Genomic DNA, 27,067 nt, shown 5'->3' with positions numbered 1-27,067 from the left:
TGTGCCCCTTTGCCCACCTAGGCTGCAAAAAAGTGTGACATATCTGGTATCGCCGTACTCAGGAGAAGTTGGGGAATGTGTTTTGGGGTGTCATTCTACATATACCCATGCTGGGTGAGAGAAATATCTTGGCAAAAGACAACTTTTCCAATTTTTTTATACAAAGTTGGCATTTGACCAAGATATTTTTCTCACCCAGCATGGGTATATGTAAAATGACACCCCAAAACACATTCCCCAGCTTCTCCTGAGTACGGCGATACCAGATGTGTGACACTTTTTTGCAGCCTAGATGCGCAAAGGTGCCCAAATTCCTTTTAGGAGGGCATTTTTAGACATTTGGATCCCAGACTTCTTCTCACACTTTCGGGCCCCTAAAAAGCCAGGGCAGTATAAATACCCCACATGTGATCCCACTTTGGAAAGAAGACACCCCAAGGTATTCAATGAGGGGCCTGGCGAGTTCATAGAAATTTTTTTTTTTGCATAAGTTAGCGGAAATTGTTTTTTTTTGTTTTTTGCTCACAAAGTCTCCCTTTCCGCTAACTTAGGACAAAAATTTCAATCTTTCATGGACTCAATATGCCCCTCACGGAATACCTTGGGGTGTCTTCTTTCCGAAATGGGGTCACATGTGGGGTATTTATACTGCCCTGGCTTTTTAGGGGCCCTAAAGCGTGAGAAGAAGTCTGGAATATAAATGTCTAAAAATGTTTACGCATTTGGATTCCGTGAGGGGTATGGTGAGTTCATGTGAGATTTTATTTTTTGACACAAGTTAGTGGAATATGAGACTTTGTAAGAAAAAACAAAAACAAAAACAAACAAAAAATTTCCGCTAACTTGGGCCAAAAAAATGTCTGAATGGAGCCTTACAGGGGGGGGGGGGGTGATCAATGACAGGGGGGTGATCACCCATATAGACTCCCTGATCACCCCCCTGTCATTGATCACCCCCCTGGTAAGGCTCCATTCAGACGTCCGTATGATTTTTACGGATCCATGGATCGGATCCGCAAAACACATGCGGACGTCTGAATGGAGCCTTACAGGGGGGTGATCAATGACAGGGGGTGATCAGGGAGTGTATATGGGTGATCACCCCTCTGTCATTGATCACCCCCTGTAAGGCTCCATTCAGACGTCCGCATGATTTTTACGGATCCATGGATACATGGATCGGATCCGCAAAACACATGCGGATGTCTGAATGGAGCCTTACAGGGGGGTGATCAATGACAGGGGGTGATCAGGGAGTGTATATGGGTGATCACCCCTCTGTCATTGATCACCCCCCTGTAAGGCTCCATTCAGACGTCCGCATGATTTTTACGGATCCATGGATACCAAAACACATGCGGAAGTCTGAATGGAGCCCTACAGGGGGGTGATCAATGACAGGGGGGTGATCAGGGAGTGTATATGGTTGATCACCCGCCTGTCATTGATCACCCCCCTGTAAGGCTCTATTCAGACGTCCGCATGTGTTTTGCGGATCCGATCCATGTATCCATGGATCCGTAAAAATCATACGGACGTCTGAATGGAGCCTTACAGGGGGGTGATCAATGACAGGGGGTGATCAATGACAGGGGGTGATCAGGGAATCTATATGGGTGATCACCCGCCTGTCATTGATCACCCCCCTGTAAGGCTCCATTCAGACGTCCGCATGTGTTTTGCGGATCCGATCCATGTATCCGTGGATCCGTAAAAATCATACGGACGTCTGAACGGAGCCTGACAGGGGGGTGATCAATGACAGGGGGGTGATCAATGACAGGGGGGTGATCAGGGAGTTTATATGGGGTGATCATGGGTGATCAGGGGTTCATAAAGGGTTAATAAGTGACGGGGGGGGTGTAGTGTAGTGTTTGGTGCGACTTTACTGACCTACCTGTGTCCTCTGGTGGTCGATCCTAACAAAAGGGACCACCGGAGGACCAGGTAGGAGGTATATTAGACGCTGTTATCAAAACAGCGTCTAATATACCTGTTAGGGGTTAAAAAATTTGGATCTCCAGCCTGCCAGCGAGCGATCGCCGCTGGCATGCTGGAGATCCACTCGCTTACCTTCCGTTCCTGTGAGCACGCGCGCCTGTGTGCGCGCGTTCACAGGAAATCTCGGCTCTCGCGGGAGGACGCGTACGGCGGTCCTGGTGTGGTTAAACTTCAACAGTGCACATCCAAAAGAAATTTTACTCCTGTTTTACACCATTCCATTTCATTGCTATGATACAGTTAGTAATACTACAGTATATAACCGGGGTGGACAAGTTGTGGCTTGTGAGTCTCTTTTGAATGGCTCCCAACTGCTCAACCATATATTAATATTTTTCAGATTTCAGAATACAGATCCATAATGCCACACACCTACCCTAGATAAAAGAGATAGATTTCTTCTATTCATACGAGTGGCTGCTGACTGTTCTAATGTAAGTTTCTATTAGTGGAAATACCTAATGTAATTGGGGTGCTCCTTGTAGACGATATTGCAGTTCTAACTACTCTGTGCGCAATATGTAGCAATTCCCTAGGGTGTACACAATGGGCCATTCCATGTGGATATTATTACTGTACTGAAAATATTTGATTGTGGAATATTGTCATGGGTGTAGCTATAAAGAATGCAGAGGTATCAGTCGCACCTAGGCCTGTAGGCCCCTTTGCCACATAACACAATTATTATAAATGGAACATTGTAGGTGGCCAAGAGGTATCCAAACTATAAATAAAATAACAAAAAATACTTCTCTCCAGTCCCCCTGCCGATCTGGCACAGAAGCTCCAGTCACCCCCTCAGTCCTTGTTTACAAGCAGCTCAAATGTGACATCTACAGCTAATCAGTGGCTTCAGCTATCACATGTGCTATTACTGGCACTATTATTTCCATAGCTGAGGTATTTATAGCTTTTTGTAATTTTCTAAAATTAGTTTTCTAAACTTTTTTTTAAGTTTGGATAACCCTTGTAAGGCACAGTATGTAATTTGCGACCCTGCTGTGGGCGCAATCATTTGTGTCATAAGCCCTGGGCACCAGGGGAATAGTATTGATCGCAAATATTCTGCTCGCAAATTTTTAGCACGAATATCAGCACTTCGCGAAGATATAGAATATAGTGCTATATATTCGTAATCGCAAATATTCTAGATTTTTTTTTGATCAGTAACCTCCCTTCTTGCTTGTGGGCCAATGAGAAGGCTGCAATGTTTTTGTCTGAGCTTAGCAACATCCCTAGTAACCAATAAGAAAGTTGCCTACCCCTTACTATATAAGAACCTCCCCAGCAGCCATTGTCTGCATTTTTTTTTGCAGTTCTGAGAGAGAGAGAGAGCAGTGACATTACTGTGCTCTGTGCTTTGCACAATCACATAGCTACAGGCTAATTTCCTTTCTTGTCCCAGATAATAAAATGTAACTTTTAATGATTCGCTTAAAATGAAGTCAGCACATCTATTAACTATTATAAGTGAGCTCTAAATACTCTGGATCCTTATTTAATTACATTAGATAGTTAGTTATCTCATATATATATATATATATATATATATATATAAAATACAGATAGTTAGTGGGAGATAGTCAGTGTAGGTTAGACAGTGATATAGTGTAGCCGTGCAGGGTGTTAGTGTGATAGGAATTACTGTTTCTCTGCTGTCCATACATACGGTATATGCTACAGACATAGTGCTGTGATGTCACAACAATACTTAGTGCACCAATCAGTAATATCTACTCAGACCTGATAAAAAGTAAAGTTGCATGTATTGTGAAAAAAATATGCGCATCATTAGTGCTGATTTGCACAATCCCGAAAACAATGACTGGAGATCACGAATTCTAGAATTCGCAAATTTATTGCGAATATTATGCGAAAAATTTAAGAAATATCATGAAAACTAATATTGCCTTTGCCGCTCATCACTACAGGGGAACACAATTTTAAAAGTACAGCTGGGGTTAGTGGTGTGACCTGTAGGGCTTACATGTGATTAATTTCCTGAGGAATTTGCTTTGATGCTCCCCTGAGTGAGGCTTCTGAACAGCACTTAGTCAATTTACCCTATTTTACTGGCTACAATAGTCACGTTTTAACTGAAAAAGGGTGGGATAAATGTTCCTTTTTTCTGATTAAAATAGAAACTTTTTTTTTATCTCACGTACATGTTATCATTCATTGCAGCTTTCTGGCCAAAATATAAAGTCAATGTAAGGAAAAAAATAAATAAAAAATACGTAAAATTGCATGAATTTATAAAGACTGAGATTATTACCATTTAAAATAAAGGACACCCCCACCTAACTTGGGTGTGACTAACTTCTGAGCTCCCTACTTTTACTCCCCTTTTGCTTGGCACATCCAAATGCTCATACTCATTGATGAGTTACAGCCACTGCAAGTAGTGGTGCTGGTTAAGTAAAAAATAAAAAAAATAAAAAAAGATAAGTAGCAGTACTGTACTTCAGCACCAGAGCAACTTGGTAAGAGGACTTCATCATCCTCGTCATGATACTTACTGCCAGGTGAGTTGACATTTATTTATTTCTGCTGGGTGCAGATATTATTGACCAAGATCTGGTAGAACTTATATTTAGGTAGATTACAAGAATCTGATAGAAGAGACTTTTCAACTGCATTTCATATTATAAAAAAGTTAGAGGGAAAAAAACTATGAAAAATAATATGTACACTACTCACAAAAAGGGATATTTGGCTTGTGGTTGAAATTTCAGGATGAACCTAAAACACACTCTAATCTTTACTCTAATTTTGAATGTACATGTCCAACTGTTCAATGTTTCAGTACTTTTTGCACAACTTCCTGTTCTCTAACAAGGAGCTTAACTGCAAAATTCACAACAGATGTTTGATCCAATAATCGCCCATTAAATTTCCTGGTTCAATTAGAATTGATATTTAAACAGTCCTCCTCATCATGCTGTTCACATTTTGACGTCATGAGACCAAGAAGACACCTAATAATTGATCAACAATACCTCGCCATTGCAAGGCTTTAAGCAGGATGTTCTCAGACGGAAGTGGCCACTGAGCTTAGAGTGTCACAGAGTGTCATCAGCAGGTTGCAACAGAGACACTGAGAGACTGGAGGAGTCACAGAAAGTCATAGAAGTGGACGTTCTTTGGCCACATCCCACACTAATGGCTGCTTCATTGTAAACAATGCCCTGCGGAGCCGGATGATAAATGCCACACAACTCCAGGCACATTTGAGGGAGGTGAGAGTGAGAGGCACCCGAATGTCACATCAGACTATTCCAAACTGTTTACATCAGCGTGGTCTGCGTGCTAGACAACCTGCAAGGGTATCTGACCACACCACCAGGCATAGGCGTCATCGTCTTGGGCCAGGGAGCATCTATGCTGGACAAGTGACCAGTGCTGTTCACTGATGAAAGTCGATTCACGCCAAAGAAGTGATGGCTGCCAAGGATATTAGGAGAGCACTATGCATCAGCAGCTGTTGTCACAAGATGACCCTTTGGTGGTGGTGTTACAGTGTGGGCAGGTGGGTCTAGACAATACAGAACTGCCCTACACTTTGTGAATGGTACAGTGACAGCCCATAATACTTGAATAACATCATTAATCCAGTCATTATGCCTCTGCATGAACAACATAGGCCTAATTTCATCTTCATGGATGACAATATGCCAGCTCATTAGGGAACTGCTGCTGAAGACTGGGGTACCTCAAATGTAGTGGCCTGCACTTTCTCCAAACTTAAATCCCATTGAAAACCTATGAGATCAGCTGAGTCACCGTGTAGAGCAGGGGTTCACAACCTTTTCTGGTTGGGGGTCACATTGTCAGACTGAAGGAATACCAAGGGACGGAAATAAAAGTTAAAGGGGTATTACCAACTGATATACTGTATTTATTGCATATTGTACATACAGTATATACTATAAATGTCTGGTTACACCTCCAGGATTCACATCTAATGGGAGAATACATGAAAAATGCATATGAGCAGCCACAAGACATAGACATACATGTCTGTCACCAGATGGTTGGGGGCCGCACAGAATGATATCGAGGGCCGCAGGTTGTGCACCCCCGGTGTAGAGGCTTGTAACTGTTTACCCCAAAACCTTAATGCCAAATATCCCTAACTTTTTGTGAGTAGTGTATATCGCTTACAGACCCATGGATCATTAAAAACAAAGCTATTGTTCAGGTAGAACAGCTCTGCTGGTCAAAGATGATGGTGGAAAGCCAACATCATGATCATACTATAAATATAGAAGAACCTCTTAAAGAAAAATGTATTTTTTTTGCTAAAGTCATACAGCTAAATCAGCATACTTTTCTGAACTAACTTCATTTCAGAAAGTTTTTGAATGAACATACATACATTTCTAGATTAAATAAACCTGATATATTTGAAGTTTTCGTATGCTATATAATTTAAATGTTGAAATGCTCAGTAGACAGTCTTTTCTCCAATTTATCTCCGCAGAGAAACAAAAATATGTATCAGAGTGGACATATCTAGGTTATGTTCTATTATCCCTTCAAGCAACCGTAATGCCAGTAACTCTCTGAAGGATAAAATTATTATAATTTGCAAATCCATTTTGCATTTAAATAATTATCTGAATGTTTCTAATTCTGAATAATTAAAAAGGCACATTTATTAATGTGATAGCTCCTAGATCTTGCTGTAAAATGCACCACAAATGTGTGCATTTCCTGTACATAATGTTGAATCAAGTTTTAAACCTATTTATTAAGCAAATACAACAAAAGGAATAATCTACTGTGCCAATCTTAACAAGGGGGTGCGGCTTAAGATCCAACATCGTGCACCAAAATTTTGCTGCAAAGTAAGCCAACTAATGGTGCAACATTAGACAAAAGTGGCTACCCATGCACCAAATTAATGTACCCTACAGCGCCAACCTCTAATAAATTTGATGCATCTTTAGATCGACTTCTAAATTTACACTTTCTATATTTTAAACAGGATTAGTAAAACAAACCAGAGTCACAAAAATCAAATATTGAATGCTTAAAGCTGCCAGATCATTTTTGCACGCTTTTTCACTTATAAATGGGGCTTTATTTCTATGACATTTTTATTTTATATACAGCTTTTTAAAATGTATTTGTTAATAGCACAACATGCAAGTAAATGTTTTTTTATTTTTTATGATGTCCTCTTTATGTAAGGGTAACTTTAATATATGGGATGTATGGGTTATAGTTGCTGAGGGTGGAAGTGCTTCCATGGCTTTAGGGTTCGTGCCTCCGCACCGCAAAAAATAGCACATGTCCTATCTTTTGCCGTATATTGTGGATTGCAGACCCATTCAAGTCAAATACGGGATTCACGCGGCCAGTGCCCATGCACTGAGGACTGCAGTTTGCACGGGCACAGGGCACACAGGGTCGTGTGAATGAGCCCTAAGGGCTAAAGATCCAGCTATCAGAGCAGTTACCTGATGAGTTCACTAAAAAAGAGAAGGAAAGGGAAACTAAAGGCTGTAGAAGACAAACTGTTGATATAACTTTTAATGCCTCTTGGAAAAAAATATTTTTAAAATTTTTAGTCCAAGATATGTGCAATGCAATAATATTTAAAAAATGCACTAAAAAGTGTCTATAGACTTTAAATACTGTATGTGAGTGCTAAAAGTCCTATACACTGACTGAGGTAAAAAAAATATAACGTACCCAGATATAAATATTGGTTTTGCTGCAAAATTTGGCATGCAGTTATGTCTCAGGCAGACATATAAATGATTACAGATGTGCTCTGAATTGACATTGGGTCTCGCCACAGGAGGGTAGAAAAGTGATTTCCTTGCTGTCATATAAAAAGGCTCTAAGAGGGTACCTTTGGGTAGTATACCTCTTGGTTAGAGATAGAGATGAGCGAATCGAAACCCATGAAGTGGAATTTGATCTGAATATCAGAATAAATTTGTTTCGCCTCAAAGCCGAATTTCCTTGTGCTCCATGTTAACGAATCGATTTAACCTGAAATAGTGCAAAAGAATCATACTTACCTCCTACATTTGCTCGCGATGGACAGCCAGTCACCATCTTGATTGAACATCTCAGCTGAAATCCCGCGCGTGGTGACAAATGACTGAGTGATGACGTGATGTTGCGCCACATCTTCAAGAAAAAGGCGATGGCCGAACCGTCACGAGCAAATGGAGGCAGTAAGTTTGATTCAATTCTTTTTTTAATGTTAATTTTACACAGTTTTTACACTCAGATGTCGCAATTATGTATGAACACGGCATCTGAGGGGTACAATGATGGGTGGCGGCGTTATCGCAGCTAGTTGAGCCACAATCTGCAACTTTGTTCCGCTCATGCCAGGTCTAAATAAGTAGGAGTGGTGTGGGCAGGAAAGAGGACAGGCAGGCTGTCTTTCATTTAGAGTCAGCGGTGGATCTGCCGAAGTTATGGAGAGGCTGGGCCCCTCTTGGTCCTCATGTAGACACACTGTACCATTGATTAATGCAATGTTTGTTAAAAGGTTAGGTACACTTTAAAAATCCTCGACAAGACCTCAAATGGTGTACTACTATGTTACACTTACCTCTTTCTCCAGCTCTTTCTCTGCTTGTTCACAACGTGCAGCAGTGACCTGTCAGTATATGGCAAGTTTCAGTTGCCGGCAATTACCGTCCTAAATTGTAAAGGACATTTACACATATAGTCACAAAACTTCTCGCTGACTGCCCATATCATTATAAATTACAGTAGGGGTGCAATTATCCCCTATGTAATGCATGCATGCCAATAATACAAAACTGTATTCAATTACTAATGTAGGCTTCCATGGACATAACATAAGCAATTCCAGGGATCTCTGCGAGTATGGAGCAGAGGATCAGAGATGCATATCAGGGTTTACAAAGCTCAGGAAAAAATTTTCACCAATTTTATCTCAATTACTAAATCACTGGTGTTCACGTTGGATGTGTAATTCAATAGCATTACACATTCATTTTTTGGTCTGCAGCTTCAGGGGAATTTTAAAGCTTGCTTAAATGCTATGTTGATTTAAAGCTAGTAAAATCAGAAAAAATATGGCAGCGTAGTAGGTGTCGTTCTTGATGGTATATTACATTTCACATTAATGTACATTAAACAGCATTAATCCCTAAAATCCACATTGACTGGAAGTTCCTGAGTTGTAATATGTGAAATTTTGTATTTCTATAGCTGTAAGAGATACAAAGTGACACCTACTCAAGGCAGTCATTACAGTGAGCCAAGAGTAGCCCGAAAAATCTGCAGTTATAGACAGTAACTCTGCATAGAAAGATTTATATGCTGCTCAAGGTCTGTGGAAAGTGCTGTGCTGAGCACAGTAATGTCCGCTATTAGTTGTGGTCACCTAGTATCACCTGTCTAGAAATGCTAAAATGTAAAATTGTATTATGATTTAAAAAAAAAATGAAAAAAAGAGAATCTACAATATTATTTAGATATTATATTATATAATATGACAAAATAACTGAAAAAGTCAATGTTCACAACTATTCACCCCTCTAAAGTCAATACTTTGTACAGCCACCTTTTGCGGCAATCACAGCTCCAAGTCGCTTTGGATAAGTCTCTATGAGCTTGCCACATCTTACCACTGGGATTTTTGCCCGTTCATCCTTGCAAAACTGCTCCAGCTCTGTCACGTTGGATGGTTTGTGCTTGTGAACAGAAATCTTTAAGTCTGACCACAATTTTTTTTTATTGGATTAAAATCTGGACTTTGACTAGGCCATTCCAACACATTTACATGTTTCCCCTTAAACCACTCAAGTGTTGCTTTAACAGTGTTTTTGGGGTCATTGTCCTGCTGGAAGGTGAACCTCCTAGCCTCAAATCACGCACAGAGTGGTACAGGTTTTGCTCAAGAATATCCCTGTATTTAACATCATCCATCTTTCCCTCAACTCTGACCAGTTGCCCCGTCCCAGCTGCTGAAAAACATCCCCACCGCATGATGCTGCCACCACCATGTTTCACTGTGGTGTTCTTTGGGTGATGTGATGTGTTGGGTTTGCTCCAGACATAGCGTTTTCTTTGATGGCTGAAAAGTTCAATTTTAGTCTCATCAGACCAGAGCACCTTCCTCCATACCTTTTGGGAGTCTCCCACATGCCTTTTGTAAACTCACAACGTGCCTTTTTGTTTTTTACTGAAAGTAATGGCTTTCTTCTGGCCACTCTGCCATAGAGCCCAAATCTATGGAGCGTACGGATTATTGTCGTCCTATGTACAGATAATCCAGTCTCTGCTGTAGAACTCTGCAGCTCCTCCAGGGTTACCTTAGGTCTCTGTGCTGCCTCTCTGATTAATGCCCTCCTCGCCCAGTCTGTGAGTTTTGGTGGGCGGCCGTCTTTTGGCAGATTTGCTGTGGTGCCATGTTCTTTCCATTTGGTTATGATAGATCTGATGGTGCTCCTGGGGATCATCAAATAATTGGATATTTTTTTTAATAACCTAACCCTGACTTGTACTTCTCAACAACATTGTCCCTGATTAGTTTAGAGAGTTCCTTGGTCTTTATGGCAGTGTTTGGTTAGTATGCCTCTTGCTTAGGTGTTGCAGCCTCTGGGGCCTTTAAATAAAGGTGTGCATATGTAATGACAGATCATGTGACACTTAGATTGCACACAGGCGGACATCAGTTCACTAATTATGTGACTTCTGAAGGTAATTGGCTGCACCAGAGCTTTTTATGGGCTTCCTAACAAAGGGGGGTGAATATATACATAGATGGCAATTTTCTGTTTTCTGTTTCTAAACAATAGTTTTACTTATATATTTTTCTCATTTCACTTCACCAACTTAGACCATTGTGTTCTGATCTATCACATAAAATTCAGATTAAGAAAACATTGAACGTAAGGCTGTAATGTAACAAAATGAGAAAAAAGTCAAGGGGGTGAATACTTTTGCAAGGCACTGCATGTGTTTTGTGTGTGTTTTAATACTGAAAAAATAACGTTTGAAAAAAAGTCTTTTTTTACATTGCCAAATTCTGACCCCCATAAACTTTTTATAGTTATATCTACGGAGCTGTGTGTGGGCTTTTTTTTTGCTGGATGATCTGTAGCTTTTATTAATATCATTTTGGAGAGTGTGTGACTTTTTGATCACATTGTATTAAATTTGATTGGGTAAGAGAAATGATTAAAAAATGCCTAATTTTCATATTTTTTTCCATTATGCCATTCTACACATAGGATAAATATTTTTGTATTTTAACAGTACTGGCGTTTTTGGATGCGGTGATGCGCATGATGTTTATATTTTTTTTATTGTTTATGTATTTATTTTTTTATTCTAGGCAAAGGGGTGATTTAAAATATATATTTTTTAAACTTTTTTGTAGCCCCTCAAGAAGGCTACAATAGCCATTATATATTATAATATATATTTTTTTTAATGGCTTATACTGTATCCCTATAGAACTACAGTATAAAGCACCAATTGCTGTTATTAGGGGTGAGTGAATCGCGATTCAGATCCAAGATCCGAGGTCAATTCGTTCATCAACTTCGTTTTAATGCTGTATAGACACCGTACAGAATTGAAATGTATGTGTTGAGCAAAATTTGTTAAGTCCGAAGTGTGAAGAACTTTGGCTTTGATTCTACATATTTAAAAACAGGAATCCGAAGTTGGCTTTGGTACCGAGGTACCAGCCGGTACCAGAGCCTACTTTGAAGTCCTGTTTTAAAAAAATATTTTAAGTTGTAGAAGAAAACAACATTGCTTACCGGTAATCGTTTTTCTCGATACCCATGACGGCACCCTGTGCGACTCAGGATCTCCCATCAGGACAGGAAACCTGAGAAGATAAAAAGGACACACTTCCACCCAACACCAGTGGAAGAAATAAATTGTTCTCCGGAGAGAAGTGAAAAATGATTAAAGACCCCTTCTCTCTCCTTGAAAGATAAAATGTGCTCTTTTATTCACACATATCAAGTGACAAGTCACCTGACTTGAGAAAGGTTCTGTGAGAGAACCGAAACATTGTCACTTGATATGTATGAATAAAAGAGCACATTTTATCTTTCAAGGAGTGCTGCGAACCTTTATTTGCTATATATATATATATATATATATATATATATATCTACATGGGGAGGGAAATATCGGGTGCCGTCATGGGTATCGAGAAAAACGATTACCGGTAAGCTCATGACGGCACCCTGTGCGAGATAAACTATAAGTAGAACCTGGGGGGGGGGCCACAGCCTGAAGGACTTTTTCCCCAAAAAGGGCATCAGAATGGAGCTGCAATCTGTAATGTTTGAGAAAGGTATGCGGGGAGCTCCAGGTAGCCGCCCTGCAAATCTGAGCTAAAGATACATCAGCTCTCTCAGCCCACGAAGTAGACACTGCCCTAGTAGAATGGGCCCCAAAACCTGAAGGAGGGGGGAGACCCAGGGAAATATAAGCTCTAGCTATGGCCTTCTTCACCCATCTATCAATAACCCCGCGGGATGCTTTTTTCCCCTTATTCCCTCCTAAATACTGGACCAGGAGGTTCTCGTCTTTTCTCCAAGGAGCCGTAACATCTAGGTAGACCAACAAGCATCTCTTAACATCCAGGCAATGAAACCTTTCTTCCGAGCTATTGGAGGGGTTAGGAAAAAAGGAAGGCAGAGAAAACCTTGGGAAGGAAAGAAGGCAGGGGCCTGATAACTATTTGGTTATCCTAGATGATAGTATAAGGTGGATATGCCGAGAAGGCCTGGATCTCCGAGATCCTCCTAGCAGAGGTAATAGCCAGGAGGACTGCCATTTTAATGGACAAAATGTCAATTGGGATCTCTAATAAGGGCTCAAAGGGTCTATCGGTTAGGGCCGTCAAGACCCTGTTCAGGTCCCAAGGAGGGGAAAGAGGTCTTACAGAATGACAGATTCTGGCAGCGGCAGAAAGGAAACGCTTGACCCACGGGTGGATTGCTAATTGGAAGTCAAAAAAGTAGCTCAAAGCCGACACCTGAACTTTTAAGGTGGAGGCCTTGAGCCCTTTGTCTAACCCTGCTTGTAAAAAGTCTAAAATCTTAGGGATTTCTGGAGGACTAAATGGATCAGGGCTAGAACCTAGAAAGGAAGAAAAGACATTCCAAACCCTATTATACTTCCTGGCTGTTGAAGTTTTTTTTACTACCTAGAAGGGTGGAAACAACTTTGCTAGAAAGCCCTCTCTTCAACCAGATGTCCCTGTCAATCTCCATACTGCCAAATGAAGAATCCCCGAATTGGGATGCCATACGGGCCCCTGGGAGAGTAGATCCTCCCTTGGAGGGATCACCCAGGGAGGGCTTCTGGCTAGACTTAAGAGGGTGGAGTACCAGACTCTCTTGGGCCACTTTGGGGCTACCATGATTATGGTGGCTCCCTCCTTCCGCACTTTCTTCAGAACCTGCGGAATTAGGGAAATAGGTGGGAAGGCATAGCCGAGTTCCTGGCTCCAATCCTGAGCCAGACTGTCTACCGCTGTAAGATTCTCTGAGTAATTTAGGGAGAAGAATCTCTTTGTCTTCCTGTTTTTCCCTGCCAGTATTTTCCCTCTGAGTGAGCTCCCCAACCCCACGGACTGGCAGCTGTCGTTATCAGCATGGGCTCCATGAAGGACCAAGGCATTCCTACTGAAAGGTTCTTCTCGGACGTCCACCACAGAAGGGAACACCTTGCTCTGGAGGAGAGATGAAACTTTTCCTCTAGTGTTTGTGGAAGACCATTCCAATTCTTCAAGATGTCCGACTGTAACGGTCTTGCGTGGATCTGCGCAAATGGTACGGCTGGAATTGTAGCAGTCAGGTGCCCCAGTACTGCCATCGCCTCTCTGATGGAACATCGGAAGGACCGGAAAAGGAACCAAACATGCTCTATTGTTGAGGACACTTTCTTCTGAGGGAGGAATGTCTTCTGAGCCGTGGAATCTAGCTGCATTCCTAAAAAGGTGCAAATTTGAGAGGGGGTTAGACAAGACTTCTCCCGATTCATCTTCCACCCCAGATCCTTCAACAGAGAGCACACCAGGACAAGCTCTGTTTGTAACTGCTCCCTTGTTTGGGCTACGAACAAAAAATCGTCCAGATAGGGTACTACTACTATCCCAGACAATCGAAGGAATGCCACCATCTCCGCCACGACCTTGGTGAAAATTCTCGGGGCTTGAGAGACCCCAAACGGGAGGGCCCTGTATTGCAGGTGCAGAAGTTGGCCCCTTACTTGAACAGCCGTTGTTAAATACTTTTGGGAGGAAGAGTGAATTGGGATGTGATAATAGGCATCCTCTAAGTCTATACTTGCCATCCAGCAACCTTGGTATAACAGGTCTAAAGTCGTCTTTATAGTTTCCATCCGAAACTTCTTGTACCTCAGGAATTTGTTTAGACGCTTTAGGTTCAGAATCATCCGAAAGGAACTGTTGGGTTTCTTTATTAAAAAGAGTGGGGAGTAAAACCCCTTGCCCGCCTCCTTCTTTGGGACTTGGCAAACAACTCCTTTGTCCAACAATAACTGAACCTCTCCCTCCAGAACTGTGGACTTTAGAGGATCCTTCGGCGTTGGAGTGTGGGTGAAAAAAACTTGGGGATAGGAGCGGAACTCCAAACTGAATCCCTCTGCTATCCCTCCCAAAACCCACTTGTTTTGGGTGACGTTCGACCAAGCCGGGAGAAAAGCAGAGAGTCTTCCCCCAACCTGGAGTTTGGCGTCATTGCTTGTCCTTTGGTTTGCTATCCTGGGATTTAAAAAGGAAGCCGCTAGTTTTTCTTTGAAACCTATCCCTCTCCTTCCTATCGTTTGGCTTACCCCTCATTCTTCTAAAACCCTGCTGGGGTTTACGAAAAAAGGGGTTCTTCTGAGGGACAGGAAATCCTTTTTTCTTGTCGGATGCCTTCTCCAGGATGTCATCTAGGGAGGACCCAAACAACCTATCGCCCTCACACGGAAGGGCACAGAGTCTGGCCTTAGACCCCTGGTCACCCTTCCATGATCTAAGCCAAATGGCTCTTCTTGCCGCATTCGTCATAGCTGAGGATTTGGCGGCAAAACGCATAACATCCGTAGAAGCATCCGTTAAAAAATCCGCCGCTTTAGCAAAGGTGGGAAGAGAAGCTAAGATTTCTTCCCTAGGCTTTTTCTCTTTAAGATGTGCCTCTAGCTGTTCAATCCACAATCTCAAGAACAGGGATACCCAAGTGGCTGCAACTGCGGGTCTAAGACAAGTAGCAGAAGTTTCCCACGCCCGTTTTAGGTATATGTCTGCTTTCTTATCTAACGGGTCCGAAAGACAACCCAGATCATCAAAGAGGAGGGCATATCTCTTTGCTATCTTAGCGACTGGAGCATCTACCGTAGGGGCCCTATCCCAGCTGGAGGAGACTTTTTCCTCATAAGGATATTTTCTTTTCACCGAGGAGGGTAGGAAAAATTTCCTGTCAGGATTTTTCAATTCTCTATTAATAATCGCTTGCATGTTTTCATGAATAGGGAAGACCCTATGCTTTTTAGGGCCTAATGCCTGAAAGGCCTGCTCCGCAACTGATCTGGTCTGCTTAACGTCTTCCAACTGCATGGTTGCTCTGACCGCTTTTAGTAACGGCTGCGTATCCTCAGGGGAAAAGAAGGATCTCCCTGAATAATCTTGGTCCGAGGAGTCCGAATTACTAGCAAATAGCTGTCCGGATTCTCCGTCATCATCGGATGAGTCCAACTCTATACTGTCGTACTCTGTATCTCTCCCTGGTTTATCTGGGGACCTGGCACGGCTTTTACTGAATGCTTTGAAGGATGCCTTGATAATAGACTTCATGGATTTAGTAAGGGTCTGGGATTGCTCTGCTACTAGTTTATCTATACACGCTGAGCATAACGCTTTCTGATAAGATGCAGATAGGGACGTTTTACATTCCGCACACTCCCTGTGTTTTGTCTTGGAAGACGACTTTTTAGGTGGCTTGGGGATCTAAAAACAATCATATGAAACACCACATTAGCAATAAAAAGGAACGCTCTCACCCATTGAAGTTTTTCCTTTTCCCCCATCCTCCGACCAGTACCGGACTTGCAGGCCTGAAGGGTTCCTGGGGTTCAGCGCATCCCTCTGTAGGCTCCGACATGCTTGAAAGCAGTATCGCTACCCAGCATATCCAAAACTGTGCCCCAGCTGGCTGCCTGAACCTGCCGCCGTATTTGTATTTTAAAGGACGCGCTCCGGCACTCCACTTCCGGGTCTTGCACTGGCGAAGCCCTGCCCCCTGACATCATCTCCAAGAGACGGCCCCTTGGGGAGCCGTGGGAAGCCGCTGTGGCCGTGTTCAGGCGGCTCCCCACGCTCTTCCTTGCTCTTCCCAGTTCCAAGATGGCCCCATAAGCGCACGGACGCGCGGGTGCCATCTTGGAACTGGGAAGAGCGAGGAAGAGCGTGGGGAGCCGCCTGAACACGGCCACAGCGGCTCCCCGCAGGGCCGGAGAGAGGGCAGGCGCAGGCAGACTTGTGGGGAGCGGCTTCTGGCGCAGCCACAGAACTACCGCTCCCCAGGGATAGGACTTCCCACGGCACTTAGCCACAGACCTTCCCCAGCTCTGGTGTCTATTCTGAGGTATGTCTTCTGCAGCGACCTGCGCTGCTTCTCAGGATCTCCCATCTGGAGGACAGGAAACCTGAACTGGTGTTGGGTGGAGGTGTGTCCTTTTTATCTTCTCAGGTTTCCTGTCCTGATGGGAGGTCCTGAGTCGCACAGGGTGCCGTCATGGGTGAGGGGAAAATTATGAAAGAAAATGACCTATTGTTTAAATGAAGCTAAATATGTTTTAGATTATTTTTTTCCAATTTTCCAAGTGAGTATCTACATTTGAAGGGGACCTAAACCTTAACTGAAAGAATTGAAGGTGCAGCAGCATTTATCAAAGTGATCTGCACCTTGGGCTTGGATCGGTTCTGTTCTTCTTTTTCAGCATGCAGAGTACATATTCTATAAACTTTCTATGGATCTGTACTCCGCATTCTGGAAAAGCAGAGCCGATGTGATAGGCGCAGAGAGGTCTACGAAGTACTGCTGCTCCTTCTCTGCTTTCAGTAAACGTTTATGTCCCCTATAATCACGTGATTTTAACGCAGCCTACTAGGCCCAAGATATATTATTGCTTCATGTTATTTGACAGCAGTCACTAGGCCATAGACACAATGGAATACAGATAACCTTATTGACTTCTATGGGAGAGTTTTCTAGACATGCTTTGTGACCTGTGCAAAGCTCAGAAGGGAGTAGATAAGTTGTGACATCATCTATTGTCAGTGGTGGTAATTGGTACACCCTGTGTAATCTATACACAGGTGATATCTGTTATTGTAATCCTGCATGTGATGAGAATGAGATGACTGATGAACATTTATCTGTACAGAACAGGAAGTCTTTAAATAATAATGTAAAATAGAAAATGCTAAATGAAACATAAAATAAATAAAAACAATATTCTTAAGAATAGCCCCAACTTTCGGAATTAGTTTTCTAAATTGGGATTATGACTAAGAAATAAAAAGACAAGGATAAACATGTATAGAAAGAATTATTCAGCTGTGTGCCTCATAAACTAAATTACTTGAAATTTGCACAGTACCTAGAAATCCTTTTGCATTCAGAAGATGCTGTTTAATGCATTCCTATCATTAGACAAACCATCTGCTGTCCTTCAATATACGTTCATTAGTGAAAGAAAAGTTGGAATATCTAAAATAAACAACACACAGTGAGAAATCCAGTAAGAAAAAAGTAGTAAGGGTAAGAAAAGTTCATTCATAGTAATGTGTTAAAGTAAGTATGTCATCTCCCCCAAACACTATTAAAGATGTTGTCCAAATTTGCCCCATGCCACTAAATGCTGGTTTCTCCCCTGCACCTATGGTTTTCCTTCTGTTCTTTGTATACAAGACTGCAGCAGTAATGTACAGGTATACAGCACGTGACCACAAGTAGTACTGCAGGCACTTGCTCCAGATAACTAAATAATAGGTGGATAGTCCTTACTAGTGTTGATAGAGCACCAAAGTGCTTGTGTGCTCTGGCCGAACACATCGGTATGCTCGTGTGCTCTACCGAGCACCCGAACACAATGGAAGTCAATGGTAGAACCCCAGGCACCCCCTGCTTGGAAGAGAAGAGGGTGTGTCTAGCATATAAAAAAAGTTAGAAACTGATGGAAACCCCATCAAAATTGTTTGGAAACAGCATTAGGAGGATGTTTGGCTGCATCTTGGACTCCTATTATCTATGACATACAATAGACAACCACATAAAGGCTATATGCCAAAATCCAGGTATGTGGAAGCCAACAATCTGTCCATGAGACAGATAACAGTCAGCATACCTTACAATGGCAGCCTTGTGCACTATGAGACATTCCATACCAGCTCTCATCTGACTGACAGCCAGTAAGCCTCAAAGTTGCTTCACATCTGTTGGATGGATTGGGTGAACATGCGCACCTAGATTAATATCATTAGGGTGACAAAAAGTTTTCCGGTTGTCCTAACATAATATTCAATAACTTTTCTATACAGTTTTGTAATGTAAAAACTCATTTTCATAAACATGGGCATATGGGAAAGACATGAAAATTCGCGATCTACGCTACTCATGAACAGCGTCATCTATTGGTTTCATAGTCTTATGACAAGACTATTAGTCTTGTCATAAGACTATAAAACCAATAGATGGCGCTGTTCATCTTGTTGGGGCGACAGTAAGTGAGGCACCCTGCTCCACAGAGTCCACACACCGTGTAGCATTCAGCCTATAATAGCCTGCGCTAACACTGTGGTGTATATCGTATTGCTGCTATCATTCACACATCTTCTAGCACTTTATCTTCGGTAATATAAGCTTGCTAGGGTGTATTTGAGGACTTTTGCCCTGCTTGTAATGACTAATAAACAGCACCAAGACAAGACTATGAATCCAATAGATGGCGCTGTTCATGAGTTGTTTAGAATTTTCCATGCAAATGGATTCAGATGAAAAACAAAGCAGATTCTGCTCATTTGCATGTCTTTCCCATGCCCATGTTTATGCAAATTAGTTTTTACATTACAAAACTGTATAGAAAGGTTATTAAATATTATGTTAGGACAATCAGAAAACTTTTTGTTACCCTAATGGTATTGATCTCTGTGTGCATGTCCACCCAAACCATCCAACAAATGTGAAGCAACTTTGAGGCTTACTGGTTGCCAGTCAGATGAGAGCTGGTTTGGAATGTCTCATAGTGCACAAGGCAGCCATTGTAGGGTATGCGGACTGTTATCTGTCTCATGGATAGATTGCTGGCTGCCAGATACCTGACTTTTGGCATATAGCCTTTGTGTGGTTGTCTATTGTATGTCATAGATAATAGGAGTCCAAGACACATCTAACCATCCTCTTAATGCTGTTTCCAAACCCTTTTGATGGGGTTTCCATCAATTTCTAACCTTCTTCAGAGCAGGGGATGCCTGGTTTGATACTCGGGTCTCCATTGACTTTCATTGTTTTAAATTATACTTGAGCACTCGAGCATTGCAATGAGCAGCAACACAGGCATGGAGGCTTCTCGGTTATGTGAATGAGGCCTTAACAGGATTTGGGGACGATGACAAACTCTAACCCGTTAAGGACCCTGACAAACTCTAACCCGTTAAGGACCAGACCGTTTGTTGGAAATTTAACGTGTCACTTTACTGTATGTGTTAATAACTTTGGAGCACTTTTACTTATCCAAGCCATTCTGAGACTGTTTTCTCATGACATATCGTACTTTATGTTAGTGGTAAATTTGATTCAATATGTTTCACTTTTATTTATAATTTTTAAAAATCCAAAATTTATAGAAAAACTTACTTTTTTAAGGGCCAATTCTGTTTTGAAGTCACTTTGTGGGCCTTATGTAGTAGAAACCACCCAACGACACCCTCAAGTTAATCAAAGCTGATTTTCACAAGAATTAAAGGAAAATGAAGACAACATTTAAAAATTTCATCTTTGCCCGTTTTACTGTTTTTTTCCGGTAAGGCAGCAAGGGTTAACAGCAAAACAAATCTTAATATTTATTACCCTGATTCTGCCATTTACATAAACACACCGTATGTGGTTGTAAACTGCTCTATGGGCACACAGCAGGGCGCAGAAGGAAAGGATCACCATGAAGTTGAAATGGTTTTCGGGTGCCATGTCATATTTGAAGAGAACCTAAGGGTTATTGAAACTACACCCCTCAAGGAATGTATTGAGGGATGTACTGACCAATTTGATCTCACAGTTGTTTCATAGAATTTAGAAACACCTGGCTGTGGAATTTTTTATTTTATTTCTTCCAATAAAATGTTGCATAAGCTTCCCATTTTTCAATTTCACAAGGGGTAACAGGAGAAAAAGCAGCCAAGATTTTGGTAAGCATTTTCTCCTGAACACGGCAACACCCCATATGTGGGTCTGCTGTTTGGGCACACGGCAGGGATCAGAAGAGAAAAACACCATATGGTTTTTGGAGGGCAGATTTTGGTGGAAAGGTTTACAGGCGCCATGTTGCCATTAATCAGCCTCTGGAGACCAGTACAGTAATTTTCTGACAATCATACATTTCATATCCAGCTGGTCTGTACGATTAAAGAGATACCAATTATATATATATATATATATATATATATATATTATTTTACATTTTGCCACTTTTACCCAGCATTTTCTGAGAGCCATGTTTTTTTCTATTTTTCTGCCAATCGTTTTGCATGGGGGCTCATTTTTTTGCGGATGAGTTGATGTTCTTATTAGTACCATTTTGGGGTACATAGACCTTTTTGATCATTTGCTATTACGCTTTTTGTAAGGCTAGGTGACAAAAAATTACTGTTTTAACAAAGTTTATTTTTTATTTTTACGGCGTTCATCTGACGGCGTAGATCATGTGATATTTTTATATAGCTGTCGTTATGGATCCGACAATACATAATTTGTCTATTTTTATTTTTTTGTAATCTTACACAATAAAATCTTTTTTGAAAAAAAATCCTGTTTTTGTGTTGCCATTTTCTTAGAGCCATATTTCCTTAAATTTTTTAAACGATCCTCTTGTGTGGGGGCTTGTTTTTTTGCGGAATAAGTTGACGTTTTCATTGGTACCATTTTGGGGTACATAGTACTTTTTGATCAATCACTATTACACTTTTTGTTAGGCATTGTGACCACAAAATCATTATTTTGGCACAGTATTCATTTATTATTTTTACATCTGACAGGGAAGAACATGAGATATTTTATAGAGCAGGTCATTACAGATGCAGCAATATCTAATATGTTCATTTTTTTTTATTTTTTTTTATTATTGTACAAACCAGATTCCCAAAAAGTTGGGACACTAAACAAATTGTGAATAAAAACTGAATGCAATGATGTGGAGATGGCAAATGTCAATATTTTATTTGTAATAGAACGTAGATGACAGATCAAACGTTTAATCCGAGTAAATGTATAATTTTAAAGGAAAAATACGTTGATTCAAATTTTCATGGTGTCAACAAATCCCCAAAAAGTTGGGACAAGTAGCAATAAGAGGCTGGAAAAAGTAAATTTGAGCATAACGAAGAGCTGGAAGACCAATTAACACTAATTAGGTCAATTGGCAACATGATTGGGTATAAAAAGAGCTTCTCAGAGTGGCAGTGTCTCTCAGAAGCCAAGATGGGTAGAGGATCACCAATTCTCACAATGTTGCGCAGAAAGATAGTGGAGCAATATCAGAAAGGTGTTACCCAGCGAAAAATTGCAAAGACTTTGCATCTATCATCATCAACTGTGCATAACATCATCCGAAGATTCTGAGAATCTGGAACAATCTCTGTGCGTAAGGGTCATGGCCGTAAAACCATACTGGATGCCCGTGATCTCCGGGCCCTTAAACGACACTGCACCACAAACAGGAATGCTACTGTAAAGGAAATCACAGAATGGGCTCAGGAATACTTCCAGAAACCATGGTCAGTGAACACAATCCACCGTGCCATCCGCCATTGCCAGCTGAAACTCTACAGTGCAAAGAAGAAGCCATTTCTAAGCAGGATCCACAAGCTCAGGCGTTTTCACTGGGCCAGGGATCATTTAAAATGGAGTGTGGCAAAATGGAAGACTGTTCTTTGGTCAGACGAGTCACGATTCAAAGTTCTTTTTGGAAATCTGGGACGCCATGTCATCCGGACCTAAGAGGACAAGGACAACCCAAGTTGTTATCAACGCTCAGTTCAGAAGCATGCATCTCTGATGGTATGGGGTTGCATGAGTGCGTGTGGCATGGGCAGCTTGCATGTCTGGAAAGGCACCATCAATGCAGAAAAATATATTCAGGTTCTAGAACAACATATGCTCCCATCCAGACGTCATCTCTTTCAGGGAAGACCCTGCATTTTTCAACAAGATAATGCCAGACCACATTCTGCATCAATCACAACATCATGGCTGCGTAGGAGAAGGATCCGGGTACTGAAATGGCCAGTCTGCAGTCCAGATCTTTCACCTATAGAGAACATTTGGCGCATCATAAAGAGGAAGGTGCAACAAAGAAGGCCCAAGACGACTGAACAGTTAGAGGCCTGTATTAGACAAGAATGGGAGAGCATTCCTATTTCTAAACTTGAGAAACTGGTCTCCTCGTTCCCCAGACGTCTGTTGAGTGTTGTAAGAAGAAGGGGAGATGCCACACAGTGGTGAAAATGGCCTTGTCCCAACTTTTTGGGGATTTGTTGACACCATGAAATTATGATTCAACATATTTTTCCCTTAAAATTGTACATTTTCTCAGTTTAAACTTTTGTTCCGTGATTTATGTTCTATTCTGAATAAAATATTAGAAGTTGGCACCTCCACATCATTGCATTCAGTTTTTATTCACGATTTGTATAGTGTCCCAACTTTTTGGGAATCCGGTTTGTGTATATATATATATATATATATATATATATATATATATATATGAACCTTGAAAAATGAGGATGCAGCACACTATGAACACGAGGGGTGCACGTCCGGCCAATGTGGACCAGCACCTAGGTCCAATGAACTAGAAGTAGAAAAATAGCCAGCAGCACTCCAGATTAGAAAAGAAAACGTGTGGTTTTCACTCCCGCGCATGCGCGGTGAGTGAATGGGAACGCTGTCGAGCACGCGATTCAAGTTACATACAGTCACCCAGCTGACAGTGAGTTTTTTAATTTCACGTGATTAATGTATTCACCTGCACTCATTATGATCTTTTTCACATAATGTAAAGGAGGTTATATTAATTATTTATTATTTATATGCACTATACTTGCCAGGTTGTGGTGGTTGTTTATATGTATTCATGTAATCATATGTATCACTATATCTATTGATTTTGACTGCAATTTTTTTAATTAATGTTAATCTTTGGTTCATTGATGTACCTATATAAAACATGCTTGTAACACATGTGCACTAGGTTTGATAAAGACAGCAACAAGCTGTTGAAACGTCGCTTGACTTTTGGGTCAATAAACCACAAGTTTTCTTTGCTAATCTGGAGTGCTGCTTACTATTTTTCTACTTCTATATATATATATATATATATATATATATACACACACACAGTACAGACCAAAAGTTTGGACACACCTCATTCAAAGAGTTTTCTTTATTTTCATGACTATGAAAATTGTAGATTCACACTGAAGGCATCAAAATTATGAATTAACACATGTGGAATTATATACATAACAAAAAAGTGTGAAGCAACTGAAACTATGTCATATTCTTGGTTCTTCAAAGTAGCCACCTTTTGCTTTGATTACTGCTTTGCACACTCTTGGCATTCTCTTGATGATCTTCAAGAGGTAGTCACCTGAAATGGTCTTCCAACAGTCTTGAAGGAGTTCCCAGAGATGCTTAGCACTTGTTGGCCCTTTTGCCTTCACTCAGATTTCCACTGGTCTAATGTCCATTCCTTGTGTTCTTTAGCCCAAACAAGTCTCTTCTGCTTGTTGCCTGTCCTTAGCAGTGGTTTCCTAGCAGATATTCCACCATGAAGGCCTGATTCACACAGTCTCCTCTTAACAGTTGTTCTAGAGATGTGTCTGCTGCTAGAACTCTGTGTGGCATTGACCTGTTCTCTATTCTGAGCTGCTGTTAACCTGCGATTTCTAAAGGCTGGTGACTCGGATGAACTTATCCTCTGCAGCAGAGGTGACTCTTGGTCTTCCTTTCCTGGGGCGGTCCGCATGTGAGCCAGTTTCTTTGTAGCGCTTGATGGTTTCTGTGACTGCACTTGGGGACACTTTCAAAGTTTTCCCAATTTTTCAGACTGACTGACCTTCATTTCTTAAAGAAATGATGGCCACTCGTTTTTCTTTACTTAGCTGCTTTTTTCTTGCCATAATACAAATTCTAACAGTCTATTCAGTAGGACTATGAGCTGTGTATCCACCTGACTTCTCTACAACGCAACTGATGGTCCCAACCCCATTTATAAGGCAAGAAATTCCACTTATTAAACCTGACAGGGCACACCTGTGAAGTGAAAACCATTTCAGGTGACTACCTCTTGAAGCTCATCAAGAGAATGCCTAGAGTGTGCAAAGCAGTATTCAAAGCAAAAGGTGGCTACTTTGAAGAACCTAGAATATGACATATTTTCAGTTGTTTCACACTTTTTTGTTATGTATATAATTCCACATGAGTTAATTCATAGTTTGGATGCCTTCAGTTTGAATCTTCAATTTTCATAGTCATGAAAATAAAGAAAACTTTGAATGAGAAGGTGTTTCCAAACTTTTGGTCTGTACTGTATATATATATATATATATATATATATATATATATTTTTTTTTTAGATAATTGGATTTGTCTCATTGTGTTTACATTAGTTCCCTAGTTTATACTTTTGGCTAGGTACTAAATTACCATGTAATTCCTGCATGTCTGGTCCTCCCTCTGGCATTTTAGCTTTGCTGCTAAAAGAGCGTTGCTAGGTGTCCTCCGTCTCCCAGCTTCTTTATTCAGAAGACGGAGGACGTAGAAGTGGGCAGTCCCTCACCCTGCATGCTCACTCCCGTCTGAACCAGGAAGTTACTTCAGGCATAGAGAGCTGTAAATCACATTCTAAGCATTACACTAGGTACCCAGCCACGTGTAAAAAAAGGAAGTATACATAAACCCCTGCACTGACGTTCAGCAGCACGGCTCCGATCCCCTCAGTGAGTGTTTTGGAGATTGGGCTGTGCTGCTGTGTTTCTGTGCCCTGATCTCCCGTTCAGGATGGCCGAGCCTGTGCATGGCGTCCAGTTGCCATGGTAACCATCACACGCTGCCACAGCAGAGCAGCCTCTGATGGGAGGGGGAAAGGAGGGAGCTCCCAACTTGTTATGTAGAATCCGGAGCCTGCTGCAGCAGAGAAGCCAAGTGCTGGGAAGTGAGGGGAGGGGGGACCTTTCTCACAGTTAACCTCTTACATACAGCGGTCCCTACAGACCGCAGCAAGGTAGGGGTTAAACGGCAGACATCCACTGAAGTCCGCAGTTACAGTAGATTGACAGCTGTATGTTACAGTGTCACGCCCTGCCCTGTGGGTGTTCTGAGGAGATCTGTCAGAGTTTCTGCATGTGACTCGATTTGACAGTTTGTTTTGTTGTGGGTTTGAGCAGAATCCCACCTCCTCCCAGGTGTTGCTCTTTAGGTAATTGGTGAGGCTATTTATTCCTCCCTCTCCCTATAGTCTTTGCGGGTTATAGTTCTGCCTTGTGTGAGCTCTGGAAGTTTGGTGAATCATCTGCTCCAACACATCTCTAGATAAGTCCTTTTCCCTTGTTCCTTCTGTGTCTGTTTTGACTAGGCCTCTAGGGTGATGCTAGCTCCTTCAGTTGTTGAAGGAGCTGGGTGCCTCTTTCCCTCTTACCTACAGCTGAGGGTTTGGTTCAGTGTGTTATAGTCTTAGGTACGTGGGCATGTGCATATCTACCATTGACATATGCACATGGGCATAGCAGCTTAGGGAAAGTGTTTTAGGGATTGTTAGGAGGTGACCCCTTTGTTCCCTAGCATTTGGGGCCTAGTCAGTTGTTTTGTTTGCTTTGCCGTGTTCGGTTTCCTTCCCTTATCTTACCTACCATGACATACAGCTGACAATCTACTGAACCACTCGACCATCCTGTTCAATTGCAGGGGAGAGGAGGGGTGGGGGGATGGACTGCCTCCCTGTCTGAAATAAACATTTTCTCCGGCTCGGCCATGCTGAACGGGAGATAAGGGCACAGAAACACAACAGCATAGCCCTATCTCCAAAACACTCAATGAGGGTATCAGAGTCCAAAGGCAGGGACCGATGTGATTGCTCCTCTGCCGGGTACCCTGACAGCTCTGGTGTCTTTAGCACCCGTTTAGATGCCTGGGTTAATGCTTACCATTGTTTTTATGTGTCTGAACAGCCACTTGCTAAAATGTATGGGCTCTAAGGAGGAAGAGGATGTGAAGTGTGGACAACTCAGGCAGCGCGTTCCCGAGATTAGCGCAATGCATTCTGGGTAGTGAGGGAAGGCGGGCTTAGCCTCGGGGTGAGGGCTCGGCGGCCATCTTGAGAGGAGAGGCAGAATGAAGTCTGGTGAATAACGGTTGCTATGGACGGAATCTCCTTAAATATAGGGTATGTGAGAAAAAAAATGAGTGATTATGGATTATCACCTCAGTAGTAACTACATATGTGAAAATTGAATTTTGAGTTAAAATATGACAGTTATCCTTTAAACACATCCATGTCACACAACTAGAGACGAGTAGTTATCTGGAAACTCATTTCAGGTCCAATGTGTACAAAATGATCGACAGGTTCCATTTGGGTAAGAATTAATTTTACCTGAATTGCCCTAGTAATGTAAAGTGACAATGTATAGCTATGAGTAGAATCCGAATTTTTGGGGAAAATCAAAAATTTGATTAAATAGAATCGATTTGCCCATCTCTAAACATGATTACCTAATAAATTCACGATTCTGAATAAGTCACCTTGTTCCCCT

Source organism: Bufo gargarizans, unplaced genomic scaffold (assembly GCF_014858855.1).
Source record: "Bufo gargarizans isolate SCDJY-AF-19 unplaced genomic scaffold, ASM1485885v1 fragScaff_scaffold_796_pilon:::fragment_2:::debris, whole genome shotgun sequence".
NCBI classification, from domain to species: domain Eukaryota; kingdom Metazoa; phylum Chordata; class Amphibia; order Anura; family Bufonidae; genus Bufo; species Bufo gargarizans.
Note: the sequence above shows the minus strand (reverse complement) of the source record.